General features: G+C 43.3%; 1 protein-coding gene across 12 annotated transcripts in view; it reads right to left on the bottom strand.

Annotated features, from left to right (window-relative positions):
- The window catches only part of FOXP1 (forkhead box P1), a 556,626-nt gene that overhangs the window by 304,367 nt on the left and 227,044 nt on the right, over positions 1–25,215 (bottom strand). For all 12 annotated transcript variants that reach the window (XM_075005970.1, XM_075005965.1, XM_075005964.1 and 9 more), the window contains one exon: positions 14,055–14,120. The gene's annotated coding sequence lies outside the window, so the exon portion shown is untranslated. The remainder of the gene's footprint in view (positions 1–14,054; positions 14,121–25,215) is intronic.

Raw genomic sequence — 25,215 nt, 5'->3', positions numbered from 1 at the left:
AGACACTCTCAATGTTGCTGGCCACTAGCAGTGGGTAAGCATCCCATGCTTGTGCTGGGCATGGTTGCTCCCATCTCTAGGGTTGTGCCCCATTATGCCCCACAGTAGCACCCCAATCCACTCCCCCACAACCCCACTGCCAAAAAGGAGAGGAAGCTCAGGCAGGCAGTGCAGCCCGCACCTCCATGGGCAGCCCCAGGGAGCCACAGCTGGAGCAGCACAGCCCCAATAAGCCCCCTGCCCGAAGTACCCCACCCCTTTCCTGAATCCTGATCCCCACCCTCCTGCCAGCTGGCATGTATCCGCCTACCTCTTACCCCGACTCCTCAACTCGCATGACCCTGTTTGCCCTGGGTCATCCCATGGGCAGAGAAGCTAGAAGGAGGCCAGTGTGGCCCCCACAAGCAAGGCCAGACACAGATGTAGGCAACACCAGGTAAGTCTTCTAGTTACTGTCTATGGCAGTACTTTTCAACCTGAAGTTCACAGATTATATCTAGGATTTCCAAAGAAGTTGGCACCTCTGTATAAGAATTTTAGGGACAAGTGAATTAGAAAAAAGTTGAAAACCACTGATATATAAAATAGTGAGGTGTGGAGGCAGGGCCACATGTATACAAACAAAATATGTTCTCACAGTTCTCCAGAGATCATTGATGCCAGCAGATAATAGTTTCAGAGAAAGAACTGCTCTGATGCATTTTTGAAGTCTTCAATACAGCATTCCAACACGAGCTCATGCAATGAGATATGTTTAAAAATAATCCCAAGATGCTTTAATTTGTTTTATGAATCTTCTTGATTAAATGGCTTCAGGAAAATCAGTTTTACCTATATCTACACAAAACACCTTCTAAAACAAGGTGTGGATTTACATTAGGATTTAGTTGTCAGTGAAGTGCACTCAGTCAGTTTGTCTGGCCCACAACACGCAGATGTAACCTAAGCTTCTGAAACTACAGTTATAGAACAAGAGTGGCCAACCTGTAGCTCTGGAGCCACATGTGGTGTGCTGTCTGCTGCTCTGCCCACTCACCCCAGTGCCTGGAAGGAGAAGTGTGTGGCAGCAGCTCCGATGAGTCCCAGGTATTGGTTTGGGTTAGAGCAGGGAGGCTGGGGGTGCCTGATTGAGGGGGGTGGGCAGGGAATTGAGACACATAAAATATTTATATAGTTATATAAAAATAAATATACAATATTTGCACTCTATCCAGAGCTATTTTGGCTTTTAGTCTGTAACTAGTTGGCCCTGTGATATTTAAAAAAAAAAAAAAAAAAAAAGACACCCTCTGAATTGTGTAGCATCTTTCACCCGAGGATCTCAAGCACTTTAAAATTACTAATTTTCCACAACATGTCCGGTGAGATAGAGATGGAGATCACTACACCTAATTCTAGAGATGGGCACACAGACCAGTCAAATTACTTAACCTGAGCCACACAGCAAACCAGCAGCAAATTTGATAGTAAAACCCAGAAGAAGTTAATTCCAGTTTCCTGTGCAAACACTACAGCACAGTGGCTACGTCTACACTAGCACACTACGTCGAAGTAGCCTATTTCGAAGTAAGGACATCAAAATACGCTACTTTGACGTGTATCGTCTACACGTCCTCCAGGACTGGTGTCATCAACATTCAATGTTGAAGTAGTGACGGGGAACATCGAAAGGGGCCGCCCCACAAGGAAATGCGGAGCATCCACACACACAAGCGCTCCCCGTCGAAATAAGGGGCCAGCAAAGCCCCAAGCCACTCCCTTAAAGGGCCCCTCCCAGACACACTTGCCCTGCACAGCACAAGATCCACAGAGCCGACAACCAGTTGCAGACCCTGTGCACGTAGCATGGACCCCCAGCTGCAGCAGCAGCAGCCAGAAGTCCTGAGCTAAGGGCTGCTGCATGCGGTGACCATAGAGCCCCGCAGGGGCTGGACAGAGAGTCTCTCTACCCCTCAGCTGATGGCCACCATGGAGCACCCTGCTATTTCAAAGTAGCAAGACGCAGATCGTCTACACACGCCCTACTTCGACGTCTCACCGCCTAACATCAATTTCAACTTTGAAATAGCACACGGCGCATGTAGACACGACATGTACTATTTCAACGTTGTGCTGGCTACTTCGAAGTAGCTGGCTAGTGTAGACGCACCCAATGTGTGCTGACTTTTTACATTAAGCAGCATTAGCGTATATAGGCAACAACCCCAAAAGTGAGGATCCTAGCAGTGTGGGATGGAACCACAGAACACCAGAACTGGAAGGGACCTTGAGAGGTCATCGAATCCAGTCCCCTGCCCTCATGGCTGGACCATCTAGAGACCATCACAGATGTCTGTCTAACCTGCTCTTAAATATCGCCAGTGATGGAGATTCTACAACTTCCCTAGGCAATTTATTCCCGTGTTTAACCACCCTGGAAGTTAGGAAGTTTTTCCTAATATCTAACCTAAACATCCCTTGTGCAGTTTAAGCCCATTCCTCCTTGTCCTATCCTCGGAGGCCAAGGAGAACAATTTTTCTCCCTCCTCATTGTAATCCTCTTTTAGGTACTTGTAAATGGTTACCATGTCCCCTCTCAGTCTTCTCTTTTCTAAGCTAACCAATCCCAATTCTTTCAGTCTTTCCTCATAGCTCATATTCTCTAGACTTTAATCATTCTTGTTGCTCTTCTCTGAACCGTCTCTAATATCTCCACATATCTCTTGAAATGTGGTGCCCAAAACTGGACACAGTAGTACAACTGAGGCCTAATCAGCACAGAATATAGCAGAAGAATGACCTCTCATGTCTTGCACAACACTCCTGTTAATGCATCTCAGAATCATGTTTGCTTTTTTGGCAACAGCACCACAATGTCGATTCTTAGTTAGCTTGTTGTCCACTATGGCCCCTAGGTTCCTTTTTGCAGTACTCCTTGCTAGACAGTCTCTTCCCATTCTGTATGTGTAAAACTGATTATTCCTTCCTAAGTGGAGTACTTTGCATTTGTCCTTATTAAATTTCAACCTATTTACCTCAGCCCATTTCTCCAGTTTGTCCAGATCATTTTGAATTATGACCCAATCCTTCAAATCAATTGCAACCCCTCTCACCTTGGTATCACCTGCAAATTTACACTGCAAACATATCACTGCTGTTTCACAGAGTGCCTTGAGATCCTTGACTGAAAGAAGCTACATGCAAAGGGCCTAATTTAATGGGGAGAAAAATTCTCACATTTTATAGTGTACTATCATAGCCATCACCGCTCCCTACTGTTCTGTGCCTGAGTCTCTCCCTGACTGTGGAGAAGATGGGAGCAGCCACTTCCATACCCTTTTTAAGACCTCACTGAGACACTGGATAGCCACACACAGGAAAGGAGAGAGCCAAGGCAAGGAACGTATTATGCACATCATGTTCCGAAACCTGTAGCAACAAGTAACTTTCTCACAAGTTAATATATTTTGAGGCTGTCTTAACTTTTTCATAGAACCCCAATTACTCTTCGGAAAGCTGTTAGCAGGGGGAACCAGAAAAGGGGTGTATGAGAATGTAACAGAGGCATGGCACGGTGACATTCTACCTGGGAATGGCTCTTCCCAACCAAGCAAGTTGGTAGAAACTCCAGCAGAGAAATCTCTGGCCTCCCTATGGGTTCCTCTCCAGAAAGAAATATAGTTTGGCCTATTTTATTACCCAGCTGAGAGAAAAACCTTTTGGTTCATCTTTATGTCACACAAAGGCTACATCTACCCTAGCCAAAAACTTTGAAATGGCCATTTTGAAGTTTACTAATGAAGCACTGAAATACATATTCAGTGCCTCATTAGCATGCGGGCGGCCGCAGCACTTCGAAATTGATGTGGCTCGCCGCTGCGCGGCTCCTTTTCAAAAGGATCCCGGCTACTTCCAAGTCCCCTTATTCCTATAAGCAGAGGGGAATAAGGGGACTTCGAAGTAGCCGGAGTCCTTTCAAAAAGGAGCCCCGTCTGAAGGAGCCGCACGGCTGCGAGCCACATCAATTTTGAAGTGCCGTGGCCACCCGCATGCTAATGAGATGCTGAATATGTATTTCAGCGCTTCATTAGTAAACTTCGAAATGGCCATTTGCATGGCCATTTCGAAATTTTTGGCTAGTGTGGACACGGCCTTAAGGGGACAGGAAAAAGGTAGAGCAACATTTACTCTTTCCGCCCGGTACAGAAAAAAATCTAAGCGTATGAGCTGAGCTCAGACCCAAAGATTAATTTGTTGTCTCACCAGGTTCTGAATTACGTGCAGCTACAGTTTTGTTATCAATATTTAATCACCATTTAACTCTGCCATGCATAAAGAGTCGAAATTTTAAAATAAGTAAGTTTCCAAAATCCTTTTGTGCTGATTTTTTCTCGTTAAGGGTTTTCTAAAGGATACTATCTCTGCTACCTTGAAAGTCTGCATGTACCTTTTGTTATTAATAATGTACAGCTTTAGTAACATGTTTTTGTAGTCCACAGTTTTTCAGCATGCAACCTATCCCCGATTTACAATGCCCACGGAATTTATTTGATTATCAAAAATGTCTTTATGTAACATGCAAACAAATGACCACTGCAGGAAAACTGACACTGTTAAGTACATTTCTCTAAAACACACTTCCCTCCTACACCCCCGCAACAATATTTTAATTCTGATTCTCACACTGAAGAGGTTTGATAATCAACTTAAACATTATGATTAACAACATTAAATAAAGTAGAAATCAAACATCTGTATTTTGAAGATTTAACCATCAAAACTCCTTACTACATTTTATCAGCTACTTTTGTCACTGACTGCAGTGATCAGAGTTCACACAGGTGATACGTGGGGCAAAAAATCTACCACATCATCCCTGTCCTCTCATCCAACTTTGCACACCTGACGCCAGACGTCCATGCAGCTCTGGGAAGTAGAGGATCATACAACTATTCCTGAAGGAATGAAGAACATTGCATTGTGAATGCACTGAGCCGCTTTACTTGCGAAGACAGAAGATGGGATTCACCTGAAATTAGGCAATCAAGCAGCTGAGCTCAATTTCAATCAACCAAACCCATAACACTTCTTATTTCAGCGGCACTGCACTAATTTGAACTCTGTTACCATTTCCATTACGAATGCCTCTTCCTATGGTTTATTATCTTTGCAGTTTCAATTCCCACCACACTGAAACTCGATTTGCAACTTCTCAACCCAGATGTCAACTGTTTTATACTTGTGTTTTTCTAGAAAAGAGAAGTTACTCATCGTAGTAACGATGGTTCTTCGAGATGTGTCCCCGTGGGTGCTCCACGATAGGTGTTGGGCTCGCCCCGGCACTGCAGGTCGGATCTTTCCAGCAGTTTCTGCCGGACCGCGCATGCGCCGGCGTGCGCCGCTCCCTTGTGCGCTCCCGGCCACGTGCACGATCCGGTCCCCGCCAGTTCCTTGACCAACTGCCTCGGATGCTCCTGAAAAATACTAAACAGAGATCCGAAGCGGGGAGGATGGGCGGGGGGTGGAGCACCCACGGGGACACATCTCGAAGAACCATTGTTACTACGGTGAGTAACTTCTCTTTCTTCCTCGAGTGTCCCCATGGGTGCTCCACGATAGGTAACTACCCAGCAGTAACCCAAGATAGGAGGTGGGTAATCGGTTTATGTGCAGCTTGTCCCCGAGAGGACCGCTGTCGAGAGACGGGTATCCTCTTGGAATACCCTGTGAAGGGCGTAATGCTTGGCGAAGGTGTCATAGGATGACCAGGTCGCCGCTCTGCAAATGTCTTTTAGCGCAATGCCCTTGAAAAAGGCTGTTGATGCCGCCACCGCCCTAGTGGAGTGAGCCCTAGGCGGGGCCAGTAAAGGAGTCTTTCTAAGTTCATAGCACATTTTTATGCAGGATACGATGTGCTTCGAGATTCTCTGTGAAGAGAGACCTTCTCCTTTTGATTTGGGAGCGAGAAAGACTAGGAGTCTATCCGTTTTCCGGAAGGACTTAGTCCTCTCCATATAGAAAGCCAGCGCCCTCCTCACGTCCAGGAGCTGTAGGCACGCCTCTTTGTTGGAGTTACGAGGCTTTGGATAAAACGAGGGTAAAACTATAGGTTCGTTAATATGAAACTCTGAAGAAACTTTGGGAACAAAGGCTGGATGCAGCCGTAAGGTTACCGCATCCTTGGAAAATACTGTGCAGGGTGGCATTGCCATAACTGCCGCAAGCTCGCTCACCCTGCGAGCTGACGTGATTGCAAGAACGAAGGTCGTCTTTATCGTAAGGAGACGGAGGGAAACCGTGGTTAAGGGTTCAAACAGTGGTCCCGTTAGCGCATTAAGCACCAGGTCCAAGCTCCACGAAGGCGGAAGCGGTTTCCGAGGGGGGTACAGGTTTACCAGCCCTTTGAGGAACCTGGTAACCATGGGATGGGCAAACACTGTGTGCCCTTCCTCTTCATGTCTGGAAGCCGATATAGCGGCAAGGTGGACCTTCAACGAGGATAGGGAGAGTCCGCCTCTCTTGAGGTCCAGTAAATACTCTAGTATTACAGGTATAGGCGCAGCAAGGGGGGCTAATTGCTTGCTAGAACACCATGCAGTGAATCGAGTCCATTTTTGCTTATAGGGCTTCCTGGTGGAAGTCCTCCTGCTACTTTCTAGGACTTGTTGCACTCCCTCCGTACACGTGCTCTCTAGGGAGCTGAGCCATGGATTAACCATGCTTGCAGTCGCAGGCCTCGGGGGTGTGGATGCACTATGGACCCCTGGGCTTGCATGAGCAGATCCGGCGCCACCGGGAGGGGCATCGGTGGACGGTCCGACATGCGCAGGAGTAAGGGGAACCATTGCTGTCGATCCCACCTTGAGACTACTAGGATCATTCGGGCTCTCTCTCTCCTGGCTTTCTGCAAGACTTTGTGGATAAGCACTGTGGGAGGAAATGCGTAGAGCAGGGGGCCCCGCCACGAGATCGCGAAGGCGTCCCCCAGGGACCCCCGTCCCAGTCCTGCCCTGGAACAGTATTGTGGGCACTTCTTATTGTGTTGAGTGGCAAACAGGTCTATCTGAGGAAATCCCCATGCATGAAAAAAATCGGTCGTAGCAGATCGGAACGGATCTGCCACTCGTGTGTGAGTGCGAAGCACCTGCTCAGCTGGTCTGCCTTCACATCGTGAGCGCCTGGTAAATACGAGGCTTTCAAGGTTATATTGTTGGCGATGCACCAGTTCCACAATCGGACTGCCTCTGCACATAAGGCACGGGACCGAGCTCCTCCTTGCCGATTTATATAAAACATGGTGGAGGTATTGTCTGTACTGATCCCGACTACTTTGCCTTGTATATGGTCTCGAAAGTGTTTGCAGGCATTGAATACTGCTCTGAGCTCCAGTATATTTATGTGCAGTGACTGTTTCGTGGAGGACCACAGTCTGTGCGTCACCTTTTCGCCCATGTGTGCTCCCCACCCTATGTGGAAGGCACCGGTAGTGAGAAAAACAGATATTTGTGGTTGGTGAAAGGGCACCCCTGTTAGCATGTTCTCGGGGTTCACCCACCATTGCAGGGATCTGCGCACCTCTGTCGTGGGCGACACCACCCTGTGGACGGTGTGTGCTGCCGGTTTGTAGACGCTCACCAGCCAGTGCTGCATGCTGCGCATATGCAATCGGGCGTTCTGTACCACAAACGTTACTGCTGCCATGTGGCACAGCAGCTGTAAGCACGTCAGAACCAGCACCGTAGGGCTGAAGGTGATGACTTGCACGAGGGAACCAATGGCGCGAAAGCGGGCATCTGGAAGATAAACCCTTGCTGTGATGGAAATTTATACGTGCCCCTATGAACTCTATGTCCTGTGCGGGGTCTATCTTTGATTTTGCCGGATTGATGACCAGGCCCAGCGAAGAGAACGTGTCTGCTGTGACGCGTATCATGCGAAGTACCTCCTCCTTCGAGGCCTCTTTCAGTAGGCAGTCGTCCAGATATGGGAATATAAAAACCCCCTGTCTGTGCAGGTAGGCTGACACCACTGCCAAGGTCTTGGTGAAGACTCTGGGGGCCGAGGAGAGGCCGAATGGCAGAACCTTGTACTGAAAATGTTCTTTGCCTACCATAAACCGGAGAAAACGCCTGTGAGCCGGGTGAATAGTTATGTGGAAATACGCGTCTTGTAAGTCGAGGGCTGCGAACCAATCTCCATCGTCCAGTGCCGTAAGTATAGAGGCGACTGTGATCATCCAAAAGAGTTGCTTGCGCAAATACCGGTTGAGACCTCGAAGATCTAGGATGGGCCTCCAGCCTCCTGTCTTTTTCTCTGTGAGGAAGTAGCTTGAGTAGAACCCTTTCCCTCGGAGTTTCTCCAGCACTCTTTCCACTGCCCCTATAAGCATAAGATGGTCTACCTCCTGCTTGAGTCTCGCTTCGTGGGAGGCGTCCTTTAGGTGGGGTCTGGGTGGAGGTCGTGGCGGTGGGAGCGACTGGAAGGGAATCGCGTGACCTGTGGCTATGATCTCTTGCCACTGGTCGTAGAATGGTCGGAGGCGATGGTGGAATAGTAGCTTCGGATGACATTGCGCGATGGTAGTGATAGTGCAGCCCTCGATCTGTGTGTCAAACTTGTGACCTTTGGGCCTGCCCCGAGGACGCACGGCTCTGTTGAGAACGTTGCCTGGGAGTTCTGTACTGTTGGTGCTGTTGATGTCGCCCCTGCTCGTAGCCCCTGTGGTACTGGGGACACTGTGGTTGATACTGGTATCGTCTTTGTTGAGGGTAATACTTTTTCTTTCTGTATGGAGGGGTGTAAATCCCCAAGGTCCTGAGAGTAGCTCTTGAGACTTTACTGGAATGAAGGACCGAGTTGGTTGATTCAGCAAATAGCTTCTGCGTGTCAAAGGGGAGATGAACGATCTTCGCCTGCAGATCCCTCGGGATACCCGATGTCTGGAGCCAGGACTCCCTGCACATGACCACTGCCGTCGCTGTTGAGCGTGCTGCCGTATCCGCTACGTCTAGGGCGATCTGAACTCCCGTCCTCGAGGCTGCGTAGCCTTCCTGCACGATGGCCTTGAGCACCGGCTTCTTGTCCTCTGGAAGCGAGTCCATAAGGGACGTCAGCCTGGAGTAGTTGTCGAAATTATGGTTCGCTAGATGCGCTGCGTAATTCGCCATTCTCAACAGTAGGGTAGAGGAGAAGTAGACCTTTCTGCCGAACAACTCTAGTTTCTTGGCATCTTTGTCCGTTCCCCCTGTCTTGTACTGAGAAGTTTTCGACCTCTGTTGAGACGATTCCACCACCAGAGAATTTGGTTGCAGGTGGCTGAACAGGAACTCCATGCCCTTCGCCGGGACGAAGTACTTCTTATCCGCTCTCTTGTTTATAGGCGGAGGGGACGCAGGGGTCTGCCATATTGTGGTGGCAGACTCCATGATTGCTTCATCAAGCAGAATAGCTATTTTGGAAGAGGCCGGAGGTCTCAGGTTTTTAAGGAGCTTATGGTGTTTCTCCTGCACCTCTGCTGTTTGGATGCCTTGCGTGAAGGCCACCCTTTTAAACAGCTCTTGGAACTGTTTGAGATCGTCTGGAGGATGGACGTCCCCTGGGGCTGTGGCCTTGTCAGGGGAAGATAGCGAGGAACCGCTAGGGTAAGCCTCTCTGGACCCCTCTAGGTCCTGTTGACGGTGATACATCCTCTCGCTAGATATTTGCGAGGGAAAATCTCGGGGTTCCAGAATCAACTCACCCTGAGATATCTGCGTTTCCATCCCCGTCCGCGATTGCCCTTGGGGATATTGAACCATCTGGGGGGATCTGTCCCTGGGAGTATGCCTATGGTGTCTATGCCCTGCGTGATAGGGGCAACCATGGCAACACGGGCACTGTTCCGGAGATGGAGACCTGGACCACTCTGGAGGCGCATACCGCCTGCATCTGGGGGAGCGAGATCGTCTGGGTGATTGAGATAATGGAGAGACTGATTTGTGGCAGTACTCCAGGGGTTCAAAGCCCAGGAAGGGCGATGGTGGTCCGAACCATGGTGATGCTGGCTGTAGGAACGGAGATGCGGGCTCAGGGTATACTGGAGGTGATCCCTGCCGCCTCGTTGGAGTCCGCAGCATAAGTGGAGGGCTTAGAGCGAGTAGCCCTGGAGCCCTGTCTGGAGAAGGGCTGCAGTGCTGGGTTTTCTGTGCTGCCTTTCCCCTCCCCTGTGAGGCTGGGTCCGCCCCTTTCCGCGTCGGGGCTCTCGGCCCCACTGTCTGCGCCGTGCTCGGCATGCTCCGCTGTGGTGCCACGCAGGTGGTCTCCCCCGGTGCCTGAAGGCCGCGTGCCTGCGAGCTCTGCACCGCTGGTTCCCCGGGGGTCGGTGCCGCTAGCTGCGGTGCTGCCGGTTCCGGCGCTTGCCTGGCCGCCGCCCTGCCCACGGTGCGGGGAGGCTGTTTGATTATCAGAGGCTCAGCCTCTGCCACGTGCATCTCCGCGCCGCCGCCGCTCAGCTGTGACTGTGGCTGGGGGCTATGCGTTCCACCCGTCCCGCTCGCTGTGGCTGCCGGCAGGGATCGGGTTGGTGAAAGATTCCTCCGTTTTTGCGCTGATGGGGTTAGGGAAGCAGCTCTCCTTTTATGGGCCCCTGCGGGTCCCTCCTGCTGAGGCCGCTCCAGCGCGTCTGGCTGGAGGGCCTTGTCAAAGAGCAGCATTTTCAGCCGCATCTCTCTGTCCTTCCTTGCTCTGGCTGTGAGCTTTGTGCAGAAGGAGCATTTCTGGGTGACATGAGATTCCCCGAGGCACCTAATGCACTGACTGTGCCCATCGGAGGCCGGCATCGCTTCGTGACATGACTCACACTTTTTGAATCCTGAAGAGGACATTGTGGTGAGTCTGAGTTGTTAATAGGGTTCTTAGCACCTTCTCTGTGCCTGTTCCCCTCTCGGACTCAGCCTACCGCGGCAGGAGGCCTAATGGCCTTACGTCCCTGGGCCTCCGCTGCTCCCCTTGCTACTAAGGCTGTAAAACTTTAGTTTTTACTCTCTTCTTTCTTTTTTTTTTTTGAAAAGAATAACAAGCTAACTTAAGCTAAAAGACTGAAAAAGAAACTCTAAACACTTTGAAAACATAAAATACGCTAACTCTGGCCGTAGCCTGAGCGGATTCTGTCTGCAGCCGATGACGGTTAAAGAGGAACTGGCGGGGACCGGATCGCGTATGTGGCCAGGAGCGCGCAAGGGAGCGGTCCGGCAGAAACTGCTGGAAAGATCCGACCTGCAGCACCGGGGCAAGCCCGACACCTATCATGGAGCACCCACGGGGACACTCGAGGAAGAACAGACCATTTCTTCAACCACTGAAATCACCATGTAAGTCATACTGTTGGCTTCAATGGGAGCAAGGCAAGATCCATAATTTGCCATGGAAAGTAAATCTTGACAATTAAGAATAACTTTGCATCCTATTCAACTGTGTGTTCTGCTCTGCCTTTTGGAAACATGAGGCATTACACGTTTGCATGTATGACCACTACCTGATCACGTAAGCCACCAAGGAAAATGGTAGATTTTTCAAATCTTAACATCTGGAACTCAAAGTCTAGATGCTTTTTTGGAAGGTGTGCAACAAGTTGTGCTTCAATCAAAACACAAAGTTACTGAGCTTAGTGTGTTGGGGGTGGGGAGACTGGATTAAATGTGATGTACAGGAGGTCAGACAAGATGATCTAATGGTCCCTTCTGGCTTTATTCATTAGGATTCTGACTCATCTAAACTACTTCACATTGCCTGAAGCATGCCAGAGGACAAGCTCAAGTGTGTATTGTCTGACGGCTACCATAATGGAAAGTATCTTTCTTTTGCAAATGTAGGTCAGGAACTTCAGGTTAATGTAAAACACTGCTTTTTACTGCTAATAGTATTCCTAAACTCACATGTGTCACCTTCTCTGAGGTGCACATGTTTAAGCATAAATGATTCGTTACAAGCATATTGTAGAGCATGAATGGGTCTGATGTATCCCCGTGTGCAAAGCATTTCATTATACATCAGGCCAATTTCAATCAAATCCAAAGGAGAAACCAGGCCCACTGACAGCAGTTTTGGCACCCAATCAGAGATGAACGGAGCTCTGCCCTCCTCCCTCCACCGGGGCCACAAACCACCCCAGCACTCCGGAGGGACCTCAAGCACCCCACATCCTCACGAGAGGAGCCCTGGGCAGGCCAGCCTCAGTCCCATCCCCTCCCTTCCCTGGAGCCAACCTACCGACTCTGGGTAAAACTGCAGCAGCACCTCTTTACTGAAAGATGTTTTCGATACACCCCAGGCATGTCCCAGGGCCACGCAACCCCGCCCTGGAACCTGCATGGGGCATATGAAAAGCATATTTCAATCAACAGATGCTTGTCAGCAGAGCTACTGCAGCAGCAATCAGAGACCTCGAACTCAAGGAAATCTTTGGGAGCCTGGGCAATTGCCTCATTTCAACCTGCCCCCCATCAGCAGGCCTGGGAGAAACAAAACATCTACATTCCTTGGACTGTAAGCTTATCAGGGCAGAGTCTGTCCTGTCTCGAATGTCTGAAAAGTACCTAAGACATCTTAGGCACCCCTTAAGCAAACAATAATAAAACATACATTCTGCAGGAAGGCATATACCACGTTGCTGACATAAACAACAGGAATGGCCATAGACTACAATATTCACTTGAACTCCATGAATTTCACCCTGAGTGAGTAGAAATTTTTTTTCTTTTGGGCAACAAAAAGCCAAGGAACACATTATATATAAATCCATTTTAATTTGAAACAGAAGAGAATGTGTTGGGATTTTTTCCTGAACACACATTTTTTTAATAAATAAAAATAACTAATACTTCAGTACATTTAACCTTTCTGTAAAATTCTAAATGTAAAATGAAATAGTTTTATATTTGAAGAAAGGCCAAGAGAACAGCACTGACATCACAGCAAACAGCAGCCAGTGCTTAATGGTTACATCAGTGTTGCTTGTTGCTATGGTGCTCAACCGACTATTAATTTCTCAAAGAAGGTGATTATAAAGCAGCCATATGAACCTCAGTCAGATGACACCACTTCAATACCAAACACTGACATGCGTTACTCCTGTCTTCTGCAACTTCATTTTATGAATCACCACTTTTGTGATGTTAATATTCGTTTCTAACTTTAAACTTACAGAAGTCAACAAAAAGAAAGGCAAGGAGTTGAAGGCAGAAGCAAAAGATTTTCTCCCCCCCGTTTATTTTTTAAAAGAATAGTTTTGGGGAGATGCTCGTTTGTTTTGTTTTTGCTATGCCCCAAAAGACCACAATCATGTATTTTAACTATTAAAAGGATAAGTAGTAGTAAAAAGATTAAGAGCCAAATTCTGCTCTTACATTGCTGTGTTAGCCCAAGTCCAAGCAGATGCAATGTCAATTTGACCATCCCTTGGGATGCATCTTATGTAAAGGAGTCTTCAGCTTGCTAAAAAACTCTGTAGCAAGTCTGACACCACATGACATGGTCCCCAGCTCTAAGGAGAGCCCCTTGGATAACAGGCAGCCAACATAAATTAAAGAAGCCTGCTAGAATTTAGACTAAGGACAAGACTGACGGCCAAATGAACCCAGAGGAAAATGGGTGTGCGCCAAAAGTGCCACCTTTGAGCTTCTATCCCTAAGTTTCAACTGAGGATATAACAAATTGGTTTAGCTGGAGATGCTCTGGGCTTAAGGCCATTAATGTTAGAGCCCAATCCTGCAGTCCCTATTCATGCAATATTCTCATTGAAATCAAAGGGCTACTTCCTCAAGAAACAAAAAGGCAGTCAAATGATTCATTAAGTGATGAGCTTTTGTGGGACAGAATTCAGAATTTCCACATCTGAAGAAGTGGGTCTGTCTCGCAAAAGCACTGTAAGTCTAAGTGCTACAGGACTTTTTCTTTGTTTTGTTAAAATACAGATTAACACAGATCCTCCTCTGTGACTATTCCTCAAGCAAGAAACTTTCATGGGTTTTGCAGGATCAGGCCCATATAGAGGCTGTCATTCTGTAAAAACCAGACAGCAAAATGGTATTTGTATTTACCTGCTTTAGCTGCTTCTGCAAAGCAATCTTCAGTTACAGCCACTCAAAAGTGTCACTCTTCTTACCCTGGAGACAAAAAGGATACCACAGGTCATTGGCTGAGCAGAGCTAGTGACAACGCCTGAAGCCATTTTCATTGTTACCACCTTAGCAAGTACAAACATAAATAAAACAACAAATGAATTTGATCATGTTTAATGATGAATGACTTTCAGAGAGAGTTAACAGAAACAAAATGTCACAGGACAGCTGCTTATCAGTACCAGCCAGTATGAGGTTCTCCAGTTTAACAAGAACAATACGTGTTTGGGGGGAGGGAAAGAAACCCTGAAGATGAGACATCTTTGTTCTCCACTATAAACTTTCTTAATCTTGATGTCTATCAATTTAGTTTCACTTTGAATAATATATGACTCACGCCTTTGTTTCTCGTTTCAGAAGCCAAACTCGCTTGAATTCTATGTTCCCCCCTCCCCTGTAACTTTTCCAAAGAATAGAGTCCTAGAGGAGACTGGATGTTCTCTTTTCACAAAAGCACAGCATTAACAAGAAAAACGGATTACAAAAAAAAAGTCACTGATCAAAGGAAAAAAGAAGAACAATTGCAAGAACATTTTTATAACATATATTGCTAAATCTTATGTACCTTCTCTTACGCAAAACACTATGTAGTGCTTTAAGAAACATGACAACCTTCCACTTTCTGTTCATGTAATTGGGATCAACATATGGTACAGGAGACAAGAAAAACATTTGTTTATTAATTTAGATCATGTTACTAACAGTGTTTAGAATTAATTCCATGTCAATTGACCAAAAGCTTTAATAGAATAAAATAATTTCATTGAAATGTTGATTTGCTAAAGTGCACAGAACACCACACAAAATCCAATATGTTAATTCAGTAGACAGACAAATACGCAAGCATTTGCTGCTCTAGGCAGTCTAACATGAAATGGAAACTTGATGAAATTCTGGTATGTGAAATAATAAGGCTGCATAAAACTTTGTTCTCCAAAATTCACATGGTAAAGCTTGAGGTCTTTTGGGTGTATTTGTGAAACTGAACAAACGAGATTACGCCATCTCCAGGATCCGGTGCAGCTTTTTGTCATCCATTTTTTCTGGAGTGGAGGGAAGGGGGAACAGATTTTTCACAACAGCCTTTTGGAAGGAAATTCCCCTCATTTACCATTTAATTTTTGCAAAAACAGAATTTTCACATCACCTTTTCATCTCTGAAAAAATGACATCTGACAAAAAGGTTTCAAACCAAGATGAAATAAAAAGCATTTTGATTTTTCACTAATTTGAAAAATTAGAAGAGTTTTAAACACCTTCACTGAGTATTTTTATATAGCTCTAATTATAAAATATCTGAGATGAAGGTCCAAGACCTGTGAGTGCTTACAAGCAGCCCCACTGTCTTAAACGAGACTACTTGTGTAAGCAAAGATATTCTACATTGGGCCCTAAAAGACAGGCCCAATACTAGAGAATAATGGGCACGTCTTGCCTTCACTATAACATGTAAAGTATCAAAACCCTTACAAATAACATACATCAGCTCTGACATACTATTTACTGAGAGAGTCACAGCAATAAAGGTTTTTGTTCCACTTTGCTGGAGATGTTATCTTCATCAGATCCTTTAAATCTATTTCATGGTTATCAGTTCTGCTGTATCTATTTTCTGGATGTTTCAGGCAAACCTGTGGCATTGCACTTTGCAACACAGAACAGATCTGAAGCATACAAGGAGACCATATTAAAACTGAACTAAAATTTTTGAAAATGGCTACTTTGAATTAAATTCTGTCCCTTGGTAATATCATCTGCCCATTTTCCTAAATACTTGTGGAGAACACTGAGTAGACATGCTACAAAACATCCACACAACTCCAAAGCAGTGTTTGCTCCAGGGGGGCAATCCTGGTCTAGCAGGTGCACAAAGTGGGGGGTGGGACCCCTCAGGAGGGCATGAAATTTTGTAAGTGGGGAGACAGCAGGATCTGCTGCTGGGTCTCAGGCTCATCCATCTCATTAAAAATGTTTAAGTATGTTTCTTTTCTTATGTCTGTGTATTCTCACTTACATACTGATTAATAAAGTTTTTACAGTCTACAGACCAATTTTCTTATATGTGCCAAAAGGAGTTTTTTTTTTTTGTTTTTTTTTTAAATATAGAATCATAGAACACTAGGACTGGAAGGGACCTCGAGAGGCCATCGAGTCCAGTCCCCTGCCCCAATGGCAGGACCAAGTACTATCTAAACCATCCCTGATAGACATCTGTCTAACCTGTTCTTGAATATCTCCAGTGATGGAGATTATATCTGACAGATATTATATCATATATGACCATAACCAAAATGTCTATTGGTTTGGATTACCTTAGACAGGTTTGGGAGGCCCTGCAAATTGAAGGGACAAAAAGTGGGGCCCAACCTTAAAAGTTTGCTCATCCCCATCTAGCAACTTGTACACAGGGTTGGGAGCAAAGAATGATTTCAGTTATATTAGGGAAATCACTCACTGACTGGGTATGTGATCTTGGTCTTAAGTCTACTGAAAAAAACAAAAACAAAAAAACACTTAAGTTGTGGAGATACATACAGAACTGGAAGGGACCTTGAGAGGTCATTCAGTCTAGACCCCTGCCCGCCTGGCAGGGCAGAGCACCATCCCTGACAGATTTTTTTTAAATCTATTTGCCACAGACTGCTAACTGCCCTCCTCAAGGACTAAGCTCACAACCGTGGGCTTACAAGGCCATGCTCAAACCACTGACCTATCCCTCCCTGCCTAAGAACACCAAAACACTAGCATGCAAATTTTGGCCCCTATCCTGCAAACATCTATATATTTGAGTATTTTATGTACACAGGTAGTTTCACCGACTTTAATGAAACCACTCCCCACCCTCACTCATGCATCTGATGAAGTGGGTCTTTGCCCATGGAAGCTTGTGCTCCAAAATATGTTAGCCTATAAGGTGCCCCAAGACGACTTCTTGTTCTCAAAACTACTGTCAGCAGAAAGCCTACCATTGATTTCAGTGGAATACAGATCACACTCTGCCCAGTGTCCCCTGTACGCTGAGTACTCCAGCAGCCACCCAGGAGAGATTCAGACACCATCCAGGTGATTAGCAGAGCACCCACAGCATGCAGCATATGTTTCTATGGGTGGTGCATATACCCACAGGGGGAAAATTACAGGGAACATGGGTCCTGACTAATCACACTGACCCTGAGTCTGATCCAAACAAAAAGTCAAAATAAGCTTTGCTATTGAGCTCAGAGTAGGATTTCGCTGTACTAGTTTAATCCTGCAACCTTTACTCACACAGGTAATTTCTTCAGGGAGACTAATTGTATCCACGAGAGTGAGACTTTTGAGTGCCCTAATTGTGAGTGATGACTGTAAAGCTGAATTCAATCAATAATATAAATCAGACAATGAAATTGAAAGGCATGGGAAAGAAGATTACACTAATTAAACAGGAGTATTTTATGGTACTTGAGCAAGTGTGGCATTGTACAGAAGCCAAAATGAGATGAACAAGGACCCTCTTCCCACACCCACTGGCTCACTTGAGTAACTTCACACAGATGAGTAGTACTCAGATTGAAACTTCTCACTTGCAGAAGTTGCTCACATGTGTGAGCGTTTGCAGGATCAGGGCCAACATCCCAACCTTGAGAAGCCAAAAAGGGGTAAATATGATTAGAAACCAAAACCTTTGGGGGAGAAACACCATTTCAATACCTAGAAAGCAGACTGTCTTAAAAATACAGTTTCAGAAATCCGATTTACTATTTATTGGTGGGTTGATTTTTATTAACAACTTTAGTTTCACAACTGAATGTATACACTGATTATTTCAGTTTTAATGATCTAGTGCAAGGCTTCCTGGAAGCACTGAAATATGAAAACCTCACAACCACAATTAGCATTTTATGCAATTTAAATTGTGAGATCCAACAATGGAATAGTACAGACCGTATTTTCCTTCAAATCTAAGTTAAGTCTAGACAACCAGGCTGACATTTGCCTTCATTATCTATTATCTTTATGAGTTTGTTTTGGAGTGGGAGGGGAGTTTAGTTTGGAAAAATTTTAAGGGTTGTAAATAAGCAAAAAATGAACTACTGCACCTTTTTTATTTCATTTGTACTTCAACTATTTTTAATTCAGAGAATCTGAATTGCTTAATGATTCTGCTAAACAATGACAAATAAAGGGGTGCCAATAAGATGGCCTGGTAAGTCACAGTAAGCTGGATAAACTAAAATGGAATGCCTTCAACATTACGGAAGGGCTTCCACAGTAGTGAATGTGAAGTATCCATAGACTATCATGCAATACATTTTGACCGAAGTGTTATCATCAATTTGGAAAATGAAATGCAGGTGGAAATGCAAAGTGTGTAAGTCAGGGTGTGTTTACTGAAGAAGGATATATGGATTGCGCTACACCCAAATATCTGGTGTTTTTATCTGCTGATGTGCTGATGGTGGAAGAAGTGAGCCGCTCACATTGTACTTTGATTTTTAATAATTTGTTGGATGCTCAAAGCCCATGCAGAGACACTTTTTATTTACTCGAAACTGAAATAAAATAAACACCACGAGGATAAAGCTAAGCACTAAAAATTCCTACATTTAAAACAATACTAAATTTCATTTCTATCAAACCTTTGGAGAACAACTACTCAGTTTTGGCCAACACCCCTATACTAATAGCAGTTCGTTTAATTTTTTTAAACTATCAGATAACAAAAGTGTAATTAGTAGACAAGGTAAGTACACATTGCTTACAGTACAAAATTTCACTATGAAAATAAGTCTAGCATCTTTCACTGAAGGACTGTTTATTTGCCTCGTATATTTAGCATAATACATAATACACTCAGCCCTTGCTGGATTCTTCAGACGTAAGGACCATGACATGTTCCCAAAAAGTATTAAACCTGTCAAATGTTGAATCAAATGACTGAATATCTTACAGAGAGCAAAATGATCAAATATTTCAGTGCATTTTAGCCTGACATTTTCAGGGTTGCTTAAAATAACTCTCCATACATTAATTAATGTTAGTCTTAAACAGTTTGAGACTGTTATAATTCTCATCTTGAAATTTGACCTCACACATAATTGAAATAGTAATATGAAAGATTCCTCCCCAACCACTGTGGAGCAGCCACTGTAACTGTAGGTCCTAACAGTGTTACTCTGGCACTATTTAAAGACAAATAGTATTACTTTGAGTACCCACAACTGTTTAGTTTACCTTTTATAACTACACATTCAGGGAATTTCAAACACACTTCCAGTACCCACTTACGCGTGGTGCCCTCCCTTTTGCACTTGTGTGCTGTTGATTATTTTATTATTTCTGGTTTAAGAGACTAAACTTCTAGCTTTCTTGGCTTCAAACACAACACACCCATCCCCACCTTACAAAAAGCTCTATTACTGCGTATTTTGCTCTTTGCAGTGTCTATTCTATGCAAGTACCTTTCAGATTCTTGTGAACTTGCATTTGAAATCTCTTCTTGTGAGACAGACAGCACTAATCTAAAATGTTCTCCCTCCCTTCCTTTCTCTCATATGCCTAAGTCTGCAGCCTGCCAAGAAACCAGAAATGGAGAAGCCTGCCCATCTTTACAGGGGGGAAGGGAAAAAAAAATACAACTTCTCTCTCTTACCTTACAACAAAGTGATATCCTTGGTCATGGTCATGTGAAAATATTTTTGAGGTATCCTTTAACAGACTTTAAATATTGAAGGCTAAAAACAATATTTGCTGTTTTACCTTTGAAGCTTTAACAAAAGCTTTGTTTTAGCATTTACCTTAGTGTGCAATAAGAGTTAATAATCAAATCCATCCCAACCCCCACAAATGTTAAACAAAAAGATAAAAGAAATGCAAATAGCTATTGTCATGGAAAGTTAAAGTACCTGTCTGTATTTTTAAGTGAAAACTATTATCTCTATCAATCAAAATTTAAGAATACAATAGCACTAATCACACAAGGTGCTTTGACTAAGGTACTTTTCCTCATAAAAAGTTTTTTTTTTTAAACCAGAGCATAAAAGTAATATACTTAAATTTTATATGTTATTTGTAATTTTGTTATTAGAAACGTTCACCAGCCTAATTGTTAACACACGCTTCTGAGTCTGATTTGTACCCAAGACGACCAAAGTCCCTACATATTTTAATAAGGTTGATGAAATTTTATTTAGATTCTCACACTTTCCAACATGTGGTAGAACAGCACACTCTTCTGTCTGAGAAGAGTTACTCAAATGAAGGAAATAGTTAATTGCTAACCAAAACTACTATGGGCCTTGATACACATTTTCCACATGTCTCCAAATACGCTTTGCATTACACCACTCTGTTTTGAAGAGGTGCCCTTTGTCATTTTTTTCCTTGATTTTTGGCCCAAATTCTCTCATTTGACTCTGAAAAGGAAACTGACATTCTGTAACTATTACAGCATGCACTGTATATACAGTAGAATATACTGTACAGAAAGTCCACATGGATTTTCTAGAAAGTCATTTTTAAAATTAATTTGTTCAGACGGAATCAGAAACTGAGCTGTAGAGTTAGTACGTGCAAGAGCAAGAGACAGTAATTACATCTATATTAAAAGAGCTGGAGATTAAAATGCCTATAGTAAACAGTTAACCTAGAATGCCATTATGCAAACTCCATTCTCATGGAGGGATGTCTCTCACACTGAGCAGCAGTAGGACTGTCATTTCCTCCCCCCCACCTCCACAATATCAGGTTCCCTACTCTATAGTCCTGGTACTCTCTGCATCATGGCCAACATCTCGAGTGTGCTATTAATATCAATGAAGAGATGGCTCAATTTCCACATAAAGAAAAATCATCTTATTACAGCCCAGACATTCTGGTAAGAACCCTTGCTTGGGAGACAATGAAGACGAGAGTTTCTTACAGCTTTTACAGTTCTGTGTTGTACGTTGTTTGAAAGCTTTCTGCAAACAATGGAAGCGTTATCTTCAGGATAGTTACAAAACAGGATTTGCTAGTATAAAGAATAAAGCTGAACTCATTTTCCCTGCCCTCCCAAAAAGAACCTGTCTATTGCAATACAGCAGCATTTAGCTCTGCATTCAAACATGTATTCCAGAAACACCTGTATTCTTGATCTAATTCATTGCAATGAACTGTCTCAGCTGTCCAGGACTGCTTTAAGGAGGACTGGACAACAGGTAATATCAAGCATTTTGTGCGTTTATAAAGGGGAAGAGAAACAAAAAGTATGCTCTAACCTAGTACAAACTTACCCATTAATCAGGAGGAGCCAGGCTTTGAGCTGTACAGTAATTCCCAATCAACTGCAGAAAGTTGAGAGTTTTGAAAACACAAAAGCACTTTGACTATCCAGGCTGTCTGTGCTCCTATGCTGGCTGCAGAGTAAGGAAGGAGGACTGGAGGTATGTGGTCTAAACACAACAAAAGCCACTGCCTTACTCTAGATTAAATATGCAGGAAGAGGCCCCTTTGCATAAACACAAACACTCAGCAAATGAGTAACTGGCTCAAATCAGACGCCTGCTGTGCAGTCTACCTGTCCTGATCTCTGACAAGCTACACAGACTCTTTAAGGGGATAGTAACTAAAAAACTCACACTTAAATTCTGTGCTCACATAAAATAAACAACAGCAGCAATAATATATATGAACCCTATTAATTTCTAATCTGGCTACTGTTCTGGCAAAATAATAACAACAACAATAATAATAATAACAACAAAATAAAGCAAATGTTTGCCACGTTGGCTTTACCACATACGCCACCAACACAGAAACAGACCAAAACACCACCTGAAAATTTCACTTTCACTCCTAATAAAAATTCATTAGAATCTCACTCAATTCTTTTCCTAACAGTGGCTTAAAACTAACAGGAAAAACCCAGTGTTGAGTTATAATATAAAATCTAAATTTCTCTAGTCTATGCTGCCCCTTTATTTTCTGTTTTATACATAAGATATTTTACATACAAAGCATACTTCTAATTATGAAAAAATTATGCACTCCTATTTACTACTTTTTTGAGGGAAGAGAAATTTCTGAAGATTGTTTTTTTAAAAATGTCACTTCCAAAAATCTGTCCTCATAAAAGTGTATCAAAAATACATTTACTTCCAAAATAACTAAAATTACTAAAGACCATATTTCCCAACAAACATCCATAAACATTTATTATTGCAAAGAAGTATGTATAATGTAATGCCACAATGTAGCCTGTGTTTCCAGAGGAAAAAAAATATGTTCTAGTGTTGTATTCATCCTTAAAACCCAAGAATAGAATCAAGGAAGCAAAAATTTTAAGCAATTGGAATTCACTAGTGTCTCTTCTTAACTTAAGGAGTCAAATCTCATTGACCTTGTATTGTAGGTCCTAGCTACATACTGGCTTTAGTAATTTAATTATTTTTAATAACTTGCAGTATTAAATTATTGCTATTGAAACATAAATAAGATTATACTCCCCCCTTTCCTTCATTTCTAATGCTGCAGCCTACAGCATGACATGTACTGTGTACTACTGTCCTATGTTCCATACCAAAATTTCATTCGGAAAGGTCATTTGCACAAAAAAAAGATTCGGGCTTAAAAAGAAAGGTACCATATATTTGCTTGGGTTCCAAAGCATGCAGTACAGCTGATTTGGTAGGATATTGGATTTCACTAACTAATCTAGCAGGGAACAAGCACTTGTCATTTCACTCATCCTATTTTACTAGGCTTCCTAGCACTCCTGTAGCATGATGGGAGAAGGCTGCAAGACTTTTACTTGCACAAATACACAATCAGAGTGAAAATAAAAATAAAATTGCTATTAGGAGCCTATTAAGTCTAACAGGATTTAAGAAAAAAAAAACACAAAAATCTTCTATAAAGGGATCCCACCAGAAATTTTAGAACCCCTATATTGTTCACCATTTTTGCATTGAAATGACCTTTCAAATAAGGTGTTAGATAATACGGTTCACAGAGACGATAGTGATCTAACCTTGATGCAAATAAAGCATAGAACAAAAATTTAATCAGTATATCACTGTGTAAAAGCCTTTGTCCATCCCAATGGAGCTTCTAATGACTGTTTTGGCAGTTCTGGATGGTAGTTATGCCTCCCTGCTCATATATATCTCATACTGGTCGAGCCGGCTAATGGAACTGCTGTTAGTGGAATCCAATATTAATGCTCTGTATCGTGCAAAACTAGCTGCCACTGAATATATTATACAATTATAGGTAGTATCTAATTCCATACGTATTAGATACCGAACTCTAAATTAATATTTTAATAAGGAAAGTGAAATAAATACCACACTTCAGGTAAGGTGTCTATGCATTCTGGATCTGCCAGGATTCCAGCTGTAAGACTGCACTATACTGCAGTGAACAGAAAAGACATAGGGCTCTGACAAAAAACTGTAGGCAAGCTTTAGATGCCGTGTGACACATACGGATGCACAGAGTCAAAAATGTCATCTTCATGCAAGCTCCAGTTACTATAAACTTGAAAGAAAATGAAGCCAAAACACAAAACAAAAACACCCTCCCCCAAACAAAAACAAAACAAAAAACCCAAAGACAAAAGAATAAAAAGAAAGAAGTGTGTGGAGTGGAGGGAATGGAGTGAGACCTCCAGAAAATAAACAGGGTGTACAGTTTCAAAGGCTACAGACACAGACATTTCATTGTTCAAGCCAATTATCAGTGGAAAATAATAACAACAGATGGATTCAGAGTCACTGACTTTTCATATGCACTTCATCTCTGCACAACAGATGATGAAATGTGAGAGCGATCTCAAAAAGGCAAAACATCTTTCAGTAAAAGAACTCTATACTCCAGATGGGGACCTTCTAAGGCAGCTGATTATCTTCTTATAATGTTGTAAGATAGACTTACTAAAACATTTCAAGAACTGATCAGATAGGATGAGTACAATGGCATCATTATTAGAAGTAGTCACTCCAGACTTGTGACTAAAAACAGTCTGAAATTTCACTAAGGTTAGAACTGCATGTTTCTTGGTTTTCATATCGAGTACACTTGGTTACAAATAAAGGCTCCAGTCCCATACTTTCCAGGCTGGGAAAAAAAAGAATGAAACTTCTCCACCTGAGCAGAACTGTACAGGATTGGGCCCACCTTCTAGGCATCTATGTACAGCAAAGAACGAAACTAATAAACACAAATATTACTCTTGAGAAAAAGGTGGAGTTCTGCCAGTGTGCTCCTCACTCTCAGAAAAAGACATTCCAGATCGTCGCAATTATTTTGATATTTAACAATTACACTGGAAACTACATCGGGACCTGATTTTTTTTTTAAAATGTATATACAGCAGTACTTCCAAATGAAGCTCTGCGGAACCCTATGGTTCCAAGAGAAAATTTCATTACAACAGAGAGAAAGCCGTGCTGTCTATATACTATCAAAACAAAAAAAGCAGTAAAGTAGCACTTTAAAGACTAACAAAATAATTTAATTAAATAAAATAATTAGTCTTTAACAAATAGTCTCTAGAGTGCTACTTTACTGCTTTTTTGTTTTGATATTACAACAGTTTGATGTAAAAATAATAATTAACATTTAAGCATTTATGAATTTTATTAAAAATTTTCATTTGTGTTTGCAACACTAAGCGTCCCTGGGCAATGCCAACTTAGCCAGAGAGTGGGGACGATGATGTCACTACATGTGCAATTAGTCAGTGGATGATTGCCTGTTACCACCGTAAATACCCATACTCATTCTCCGGGAGCGTGGATCATTTTGGGGCAGCTTGTGTCAAGAATATTCAGCTTTATCAAGACATGCAATTTGTTAGTTGTTTCCCTTCACCAGCACACACTTGTGCGAAACTGGGTTCTTAAATTACACAGCAACCAGAACGAAATACAGAAATCGACTAAATGCCACACCAGATATGCGAATCCAGCTTTCCAGTATTAAATCAAATATAAAAAGTATTTGCCAAGAAAATAAGAAAACCACTCTTCGCACTGACAAGTGACAATATAATGCATATCAGTTTTTGAGCTTCTTTTTTGTACACATTAAATGTGATTTTTGTTTTTAAATATGTGCG

The sequence above is a fragment of the Carettochelys insculpta genome, chromosome 11 (assembly GCF_033958435.1).
Source record: "Carettochelys insculpta isolate YL-2023 chromosome 11, ASM3395843v1, whole genome shotgun sequence".
NCBI lineage: Eukaryota > Metazoa > Chordata > Testudines > Carettochelyidae > Carettochelys > Carettochelys insculpta.
Note: the sequence above shows the minus strand (reverse complement) of the source record. Positions and strands in the feature narration are given on the sequence as shown.